Raw genomic sequence first — 10,000 nt, 5'->3', positions numbered from 1 at the left:
AGAGAGAGTGAGGGAGAGAGGTGGATTGAGACGCGAGGCAGTCATTGTGAGGGAGAATGAGGGGGAGTTGAGAGACGGAGAAAGAAAAGGAAGGAAGGAAGAAAAAAATGAGAAAGGCAGACGACAAATATGACGGGCGGAAGATTGACTGGAGCAGACGACAGTGAAAGTGGAAAGAGAGGAGGATGAGAGTTGTGAGTGTAGGCGGAGTGGGTATGGATGAGCGGAAAACGAGAGTAAGAGGGAGAGAGAGGGATAAGAGAAGAAAGGGAGAGAGATAGAGAGAGAGGGAGGGGGAGGACAGACAGACAGACAGTGGTAGATTACAGACGGAGAGATAGCAGACGACAGAAAAATTTGATTAAAGATTGAGAGAGAGAGATAGAAAGAGAGAGGGTGAATGAAGTAGGAGAGAGAGACAGAGAGATAAAACGAATAGATTTGAAGAGAGGGGGAAAGGAATGAGTGATGGAAATAAAAGTGGTAAGATGAAAATATTAATAAAATATCTTCCCTTTATATATGAAGCACACGATATTGCGAAGAAGAAACCATTAAATTCTGTACATTAACACCAGCAATAAACGCTAAATGAACGACATTTATAGAGAGAGACAAGCAGAGAAAATACATTTAGAACGGACGTAGTTGCTAATAATTCAAACTGAAATAATGTTAATTATATAAAAATTCAACATACCGTCATCAAGTCCATATATATATATATATATATATATATATATATATATATATATATTATATATATATATATATAAAAGATGTAGATAGATATCCTTCGTGCGTGTATATGGTCGCCGTAAAATATATGAAATATATGTTTGTACACAAGTGTCCGCCACCCGAATGCAATCCTTCAGAAAGAGAGGAGACGGACACGGAGGCACAATATCACACAACCATAATAATAATAATTATAATAATAATAATAATAATAATGATAATAATAATAATCAACGTCCCGTAAATAATCCGACTCGATTTTGCTCGTTGCAAAACTTTGGGTTGAAAATTATAAAAACCATATAATATCCAGATCCTCCTTAACGAATTGTAGGTAAGAATATATATCCATGGTAGTAGAGTGGGGGTACGTCAAACTACGTATACATATAATATATGTAGAGCGTATATACTATATAATAATATTATATAGTGCGTGTGTGTATATAATGTATGTTGTATATATATATATATATATGTATGTATATAGCTAATGGCAGCAGCAGAGACGAATGAAGAGGCCAAAATTTCGCTGGTTGTTCTCTCAATATAAACTGTTGTTTCTTCTCCTTCGTCTCTTTCGCATCATTATTTCATCTTCTTATATATTATCATAAAAGATCACTGTTTTTGTTGATTATTTAACGGTTATTACCACAATAATCGTGATTATTACAATAACGTTATTACTAATAGACAACAACCGAGGCTACTGTTCTTATTTAGTATCCTAACAGGCTTGTATTATTATATTATATTGTAGTAGTACATCCTCATCGTCTTAGCCATGTTCCTGTTGTTGCTGTTACTGTTGCTACTACTACTGCTGCTGCTGCTACCGCCGCCGCTGCTGATAATAATACTGGGCCTTACTGCTGCTGTTCTTGCTGATGCTGTTGCTGTTGCTGCTGCTTCTGATGATGATTCTTCGTGTTGTCGTCGTCGTCGTCGTCGTCCTTGCTGCTGCTGCCTATGCCACTTCTGTTTCTGCAGTCTTCTTCGTCGTCGCCACCATCATGAACGTGATCCGTCGTTGCTGAAGATGTGGTGGCGGTGGCGGTGATGGCGGTTGGCATTCGTCGCTGCTTTTTTATTGGGGACTTGATTTATATAAATAGATTTAATAATAATAAAATGGCAACAATACTGATAACAATACTAGTAATAATAATAATTATTCTCTTTTATTTGTCACAAGAACATCAAATGAGGGGGTATTTATTATTATTATTATTATTATTATTATTATTATTACTACTACTATTAACAATAATTATAGGCTCTTATGATCTGCGGAAATATTGGCCCAGTAGGTAAGACTAATAGCAGTAGTAGTCGTACAGTGACGACGACCGTTATGATGCTAATGCTAAATGTAGTCTTGGTAGTAGTAGTAGTAGTAGTCATCGTCGTAGTTGTCTGGTGTTGTATTATAATTCCATTCACTTCTAGGATGCTTCACACAGGAAGAAATATCAATCGATGCCACTACTTGACGGGTGGTATTTTATTTTGCCCGTCCCGGAAGGATAAAAAGCAAACTTGACCCCCAGCGGGTTTTAAACTCAGAACGTAAAGACCCTAATAAATACCACAAGGCATGTTATTGTTATTTTATTAGGTTTATATTTATAATTTTATTCGATTAAAAAAGAAAAAGAAAACGATGATGGTGATGATGACTACGACGTTTCCGACGATGCTGATGACGATGATGATGATGCCAATGGCGATAATACTGAATTCTAACGACGGGACGGTGTGATATTATGCAGACGATCAATGACAGTAGAAAGAAGTATAAGAAAAAAAAGGTTGGTAAAGATTTATTGCTGACGGTCGCTAAGATCGATAGTAATATAGCTAGTATTGTAGTACTCACCATTATATATATATATATATATATATATAATTCTACGTTACATTCAGATACAGCATTGTACTGTCTGTGAATGGTCTTTTTAATTACTTAAGGTAAACCCTATCACATACGTATATTCATTATGTGAATTATCACTCATTGGCGTAAGAAAACGGCAGGCTGGCAGGATGGTTAACGCGTTGGACAAAGTGATTTTGGATCTTTACTTTCTGAGTTCAAATATCTCTAAGGTCAACTCTACCTTTCAACCTTTCGGGGTCGATGAAACAGAGTACCAGTTAAGTACTGGGGATTATGTAATTGGTTTACTCTGTTTCCTTAAAATGTCTGACCTTGAGACATATTTTGAAACAATTACGTTTGGGTGTAGAGAGAGGGGATAACATCCTTCCTGCTTCGCTTCAAATGGAGACTCCGGAACCATCGAGACAATTTCACCAACATCACATGGTAGTGCATTCTTGACATGGCCTCACCAGGAGCTCGTAATTACTAAATCTGCCTCTATGAGAAACTGCACCATACTCCACCTAACCCCAAACAAACGTAATCGTAATGTTTACGTCAGTGTTACCATTCTGGTAATGAATTTCATGCCATTAGCTGCAGTTGACCCGTTTACGAGAGGAAGAGAGAGAAAGTACGTGTTATACGAAGAGTATGAATATAAAATCAAGCATCATCATCATCATCATCTATATATATATATATATATATATATATATATATATATATATATTATTATTATTATTATTATTATTATTATTATATATATAATAGGCGCAGGAGTGGCTGCGTGGTCAGTAGCTTGCTGCGTGACACCTTGGGCAAGTGTCTTCTGCTATAGCCTCGGGCCGACCAAAGCCTTTTAAGTGAATTTGGTAGACGGAAACTGAAAGAAGCTTGTCGTATATGAGTATATATATATATATATATATATATATATATATATATGCGAGTGTGTTTGAGTGTGTGTGTTTGTCCCCCCCCCCACCATCGCTTGACAACTGATGCTGGTGTGTTTACGTCCCCGTTACCTAGCGGTTCGGCAAAAGAGACCGACTAAATAAGTACTAAGCTTACAAAGACTAAGTCCTGAAGTCGATTTGTTCAACTAAAGGCGGTGCTCCAGCATGGCCGCACTCAAATGACTGAAACAAGTAAAAGAATATATATATATTATTTAAGTAAGTTTGTGTTTTTAAAAGTCCGATGTTCACATTGATACATGGATGGATACATGAACCCTTCATCAGCGGAACTAGAGAGTGTCTTACGTGTAATTACTCCTCGGTAGTTAAACCAGTGATATACGGAAACAGCAAAAACCAAATTACTCAGGATTTGCATTGCAAAAGGCTTTACAAATGTGCTTGAATCATTGAAATTTACATAGAAATTGAAATAAACAGAAATGAACTGCTATAAGTAATAACAGAAGAAAATATTTCGAAATTTCAACGAAAATAATCATATTGAGTAGAGTGATTAACGACCCCCGAAAAAAAAATCACAAAACTTCAATTTGAGATCAATATAATAAGAATCATACATACAAGTTTTGAAAAAAAAAAAAAAAGAAACAGGGCGACAGTTGAAAATGAAATCAAGCTCCATAAATACAATTCTCTATCTTCTCCGGGCACAATTGTGTTTCTGGCAGTCATAAGTTTATACAGGTCTATGCGTGTGTACGTGTGTGCGCATTCATTCCCCTGTCTACCAGTATGTTTACGTAATCGATACAATTGCTTATAACATGAAAAAAAAAAAAAAAATCGGGGCGAAAATAATGCAACCGAAAATACTCAATACGGCATGGCTGTGTGTAAAGAAGCCAACTTCCCAACTACATGGTTCCGGGTTCGTTTCTAGAGTGTGGCACCTTGGGAAACTGACTTCGGTGTTCTCTGGCTAATCAAAACCTTGTGAGCAAATTTAATAGGCGGAAACTAAAGGAAACCCGTATGTGTGTGAGTGTGTGTGTGTGTGTGTAATGATAAACGGTGCTGGTTTGTTTACGTCCCTGTTACGCAGCGGTTCGCCAAATTAGAGAACAAGGCTTAAAAAGTAAGTAATGGTGTAGATCTGTTCGTGTAAACCCTTCAAGGCGGTGCCCCAGCATGGCCACAATTTAATGAGTGAAACAAGATAAAGGCTAAAAACATACAAAGAGAGAGAGAGAGAGAGAGAGAGAGAGAGAAAGAGAGAGAGAGAGAGAGAATGTAAGGAGAGAGAGAGAGAGAGAGAGAGAGAGAGAGAATGTAAGGAGAGAGAGAGAGAGAGAGAGAGAGACTGGGGCAAAAGCAGAGAAAAATAGATTTGAGCAAAAGAGAAGCAAGGCCGAGTCTTTAGGTCTGGAGAAAGAAACAGGCAGTAAGAGAGAAAGAATGAAATGGGAAAGGATAAGAGAGAGAGAGAGAGAGAGAGAGAATGGTCGTCAGCAAGGAAAATGACTGAAATAGAGAGCTTTCAACTAATTAAATACGAGAGAGAGAGAGAGAGAGAGAGAGAGAGAGAGAGAGAGATGTGTGAGAAAAATTGTGAAGTTGAAAAAGAAAAGAGAAAATGTGACGAGTAAAGATAGATGGAAAACAGGAAAAGAGAGGCAGAAAGTGTTAATCATGTAATAGAAGAGAGGGTATAATGACGATGCGATAGACAAAGAGATAAATATTGAGAGGACAAAGAAAGAAATAAAATGGAGAGAGAGAGACAGAGAGAGCGTGTTTATGGCTGCGTTTATATTTATTCTTTTCAGCCCATCTTCTGTGTCTGTGTGTGCTGTACACAGGACTGACTGAATGCAATGTATTTAATGGTAGTCGAAGTGAACGGTGGTGCGTTTTAAAGATGTCTGCTGTTTTAATTGTGACATTGTTGCATCACCGAAGACAGTGTTTCGGGATTGCGTTACTCTGCATGTTGTGTGTGTGTGTGTGTGTGTGTGTGTGTGTGTGAGTGTAGCCGCACTCTTTGTATGTGTATTTGTGTGTAGCGAACGTTGTGTAGGAGAGTGGATGCGTTTTATTTGAGATCTGTGTTTGCGTGCGTGTGAGAGTGTTCAATATGTTATTTGTGTGACCGATGTTTGTGCACGTACTGGCCAGTGCGCGCGTGCGTGCGTGCGTGCGTGCGTGCGTGCGTGCGTGCGTGCGTGTACAGGTTGTGTCCGTTGATGGAGAAGTTCCTTTCTCACTCTTCATGTCCTGCGTTCCATCCCATTCCAAAACTAATCAAACATATGTGTTTCTCGTCGGATAAGCTTTACTTGAGATTTTCAAGCCGAGTCTTGTTCGAGACCGTCGTATTGATTCTGCCTGAGATTTATATTTAATCGAACAAGTGTAGGTGGATTATTCAGCTTGCTTAAACGTTAAATCAATGAGTTGAATGCTCACTTGATCGAATAGCAATACACATTGTCGTTCGTCGTAAGAGACGGGGATCCATTGAGCACGTTCACACATTCTCCATCAGTTGTGTATGCTTAGAGACTAAATTTGACTTTACTTTTATGGTGCGTGCGTGTGCGTGCGTGTGTGTGTATGTGTGTGTGTGTGTGCGTGTGTGCGTGCGTACGTGCGCGCGTCCGTGTCTTGTTCATGGAGTCTAAATGCGTGTAAGCAACCCGAAGCATCATTATACTTCCTATAAATGTGTGTCAGTGTGTGACATTTTTAATGTTTATGTTGTAAATGTGTGTGCCTGCGGTATATTTAGGGTGAACTGCATGAATTAAATTATAAATATATGTGTGGTGGGGTGGCATATATAGACAAAGGATCTATTTTAAAACGGGGGCGCCAGTATTTTCTTAACGAAACACTAACGAAACACTTTGAAACTTGGGACACTGGTAGAATGTGTCATATAAAACATCTTTTACTCTTAGTCTTCTTAACAAAAAAAAGGAATTCGCAAGTTATTCCATGTTAAAGTTGTCGTATTTCTGTAATTTCAACCAATCACTGACGTCTATTCAGCTGAATAGAGTTACTGCTGGGCGGTCATAAAAATGTTATTCCCTGTGACATATTTCATCCGGTTTAATCGTAATTTATACGCATATATTGTTTATATAATAAATTACGCTGTGCGTATCTATGTGTGTAACAATTTTAGAGTTCGGATTCTAGAGTTAGGGTTAGTTTTAGGGTTACGGTTACGGTTAACAGTCTAGTTAGGGTTAGGGTTAGGGTTAGGGGATTAATACGATATACACCGTTACAGCGCTAACTGTTTTCAACTGAATAGACGTCAGTGATTAGTAGAAATTATCGAAATAAGACAATTTTTTACATGAAATAAATTCGAATACAAAAATATTTTTTTGTTCTATAACACAAAATAGATAAGTATACGAAGTTTGAAAGTCTTTCCGTACCAAAAACACTACATAAAACATAAATGAAAACTGGCGCCCCCGTTTTAAAATAGATCCTAGACAAATATAGACATACACACACATTCATAAAAAAGTATGTGTGTGTTTTCATTTAACGTCTTTGTTCAATGCTAGCATGGGCTGGACGGTAAAAGAGAATCCGGTGGTTCCAACGACTGCACTGTGCTTCACTGTCTGCTTCGGCACGGTTTTTAAGGGTGGATACCCTTCCTAACATCAATCGCTTTACAGGGTCTCCTGGGCGCTTTTTCATGTTTCTAATGCTAGTGAGATCGCCAAGCTTCTTATAAGACTACAAACCCCGAGAAACGTGGCTCTAAAGCTTGGAGATTAAAGGTTCAAGTGTGATAGTATGGGCCGGAGCAGAACAAGTTTCTTGCTGTTGAGGGGTCACATGGCTACTCTATTGAAACAGATAGGGTGAGGATGATCGGGATGGATCAAAGAAGAAATGAAAATAGCATGTGTGGCTTCTCGTGGTAAGAGTAGGATTAGAAATGGGGGAAAAAGAACCGGGAATAAGGGTGGATGGAAGTTACGAGATTGTGTAAACGAATGAGAAACGGGGTGCAGGTAACAGTAGGGTGGGGAAATATAATGAATGAAGAACAGGCGTTTAGTAGGGGAGGCAAAGAAGAGCAAGGGACAGTTATAGAGATTGGGTAGAGAAGGGTGGATACTGTGAATAGTGGATAAGGGTGGGAATGATCTGTGAATAGTAGCAGAATATTAAGGATCAGTGGCAGTTCGTAGATAAAATTAGTAGGGTCGCTGCTTCAGAAAAGTTTTAGCCGTAGTTTTAATATTGTGTAAAAAGAAACAAACATATAGAAAGAAAAGTTCTACATAAACTTGCACGGTTCGTGTTTTAGCCACTGCTGGGGAGTGTGTTTAATTTGTTCAATGAACACCGCTGCGAATTCCCACTTGTTTTTCAAAAATCCCCACTAAATCACAAAATAAGAGAGGAAATGTGCCCTATTTTTCAAATCTTGGCAGCAACACTGAAGCTGGAAGCAGGATCTAATTCTACACTTTATCACATTCAAAAATATAAACACGTTTTTAAGCTCAAGACACGCGGAGTCAAAAAGAAATACTACCTTTCACCTGCACAGCAGGGTCGGCACTGCGTGAACCACAGTGCTCTCTCTGCCTAGCGTGAAGCTTCCTATCTCGGATATGTGCACATGCGCACAACAGTCAAACATCACGTTGCTGGAACTGTGAAGCACACAGTTCTATGCAAGAATTTTTTGTATTTTTTTTAATAAACTAAGGGATGGCTACTGACATTAAGCTTAAAGAAAGAATTAATGAAGAAAGGACTCATTATATTGAATGTTATTGATAATATCGAGTGGAAACAGGGGGAACTGTAGTTCCGCAGTGCCTATACACGAGTCGCCACTGGTAAGGATGATGGAGTAGAAAAAGAAAGGATGAGAGAGTGAGGATGATAAGGATGATGGGTGATTGGCAGATTGCAAGAGTTTAGAGGGGAGAGAGAGTGAGAGAGAGAGAGAGAAGCGTAAGAGAATGGGAAACGTGTGAAACGTGTGGCGGTGGACAAAGTGAAATGATTTGGTGAATACAAAATATGGAATGGACAGTGTTAAGGACGATGGTTCTAAAGTGAAATGGTTCCCGGTAGTGAACAAAACTAGTGGTATTGATGAAGTGGAGTTAGAGAGAAGAAGGATGGTGGTGTCTTGGGAGGAGTTGCGTGGGTCTTGTCTAAAATCCCACCAGTCTCATATCGTCTCCTCCTTGGACTTTAAGTTCCTAAGAGCAGCTTCGTTACATACCTGCCTGGTTGTCCCTCTTTCATAAGTTCTATCCACATTAAGTGATTTGCACTTCTTTTATAGAACTGCCATCATCCATACGCAACATATGACAGTCTTCTTTCTTGCACGCTACATTTTATTCCTCTTATTCCCACTCTTCCAACATATTAATACTCTGTCATTCATATATATACACATACACTGCACATCCAACGGACCATGCTCACATGACGTTCATATTACATTCTGTTACCTAGGAAACTTTTTCTTTTAGTCTGCTCGTGATTCCACTACAACTTTCATGCCAACAAAGTATGGAGTTGAAACCTACTCCCTTTCCGCATTTTGAACAAAGCTATTTTCCTGATGATACAAGGGCCCTGACTTCTTTCCTACTCCCTAAAACCTTAGTCATTGCTAGACCTGTCGATTCTAGGTTTAGCTTCCATGCCTGCAACTTCCTCTTCCAATTTCTCTAGAGAATCAGCTATGAGAAGTAAATCATCAGTATGTCAAAGTTGCCATGGACATCTAGTCTTAGACTCCTCTGTGATGGCCTGCAGGACTATGATGGATAGAAAAGGAGCGAGGACTGAAGCTTGATGAAGTTCAATCTTCACACTAGAGTCGTCTCTGAGTTTGTTGCGGCTCTCATCTTCCTGCATCTTTGTACATAGCTTGCACAGCCCTTACAAGCCATTCGTATACAGCTAGTCTCTTCAACGACCATCAAATTACTGAATGTGGTATCTTGCTAAATGCCTTCTCGAAATCTATGGAAATTAGGAATAGTGGTTTATTAAGAGCCACGTATTTTCCTCTGCAATTACGTCCCTATGACGATTCCACCCATAGCACCTCTTCCAGGCACAAAGTCAAACCGAATCCCATCCAGGTCTACCCTATCATGGATCATTTGTGTACACTTTCTCTATCACCTTTAGAACTTGATCCAGAAGTCTGATTTCCCTATAGTGTCCTCTCTTTAAGGCCTCCCCTTTCACTTTATAGCAGTTTACAATGGCACCATTTTGCAGGTCATTGGGTCCGATACTTCCTGATATAACTTGTTTAACTATCCAGGTGCTAATCATGGATTCTACTTCGTCAGATATCTTCAGCATGCTTGTAAAAAACAAATAAGCCCTCATTACATCGATTACTTTAACATCTATTTGA

The 10,000-nt window shown here is 38.9% G+C and overlaps 1 protein-coding gene across 33 annotated transcripts in view; it reads right to left on the bottom strand.

Moving 5' to 3' along the window:
* Positions 1-10,000, bottom strand: part of LOC106883309 (teneurin-m) — a 572,946-nt gene that overhangs the window by 414,038 nt on the left and 148,908 nt on the right. Inside the window, exon 1 of one of the 33 annotated variants that reach the window (XM_089355708.1) lies at positions 701-1,551. The exons of 31 other annotated variants lie outside the window; for them this stretch is intronic. The gene's annotated coding sequence lies outside the window, so the exon portion shown is untranslated. Of the gene's footprint in view, positions 1-700; positions 1,552-10,000 lie in introns of those variants that run through there. One more of the 33 variants, XM_089355686.1, reaches the window with a different exon arrangement.

Source organism: Octopus bimaculoides, chromosome 7 (genome assembly GCF_046866305.1).
Source record: "Octopus bimaculoides isolate indiv1 chromosome 7, ASM4686630v1, whole genome shotgun sequence".
Taxonomy (NCBI): Eukaryota; Metazoa; Mollusca; class Cephalopoda; order Octopoda; family Octopodidae; genus Octopus; species Octopus bimaculoides.
This window is presented reverse-complemented; position numbering and strand designations above follow the sequence as displayed.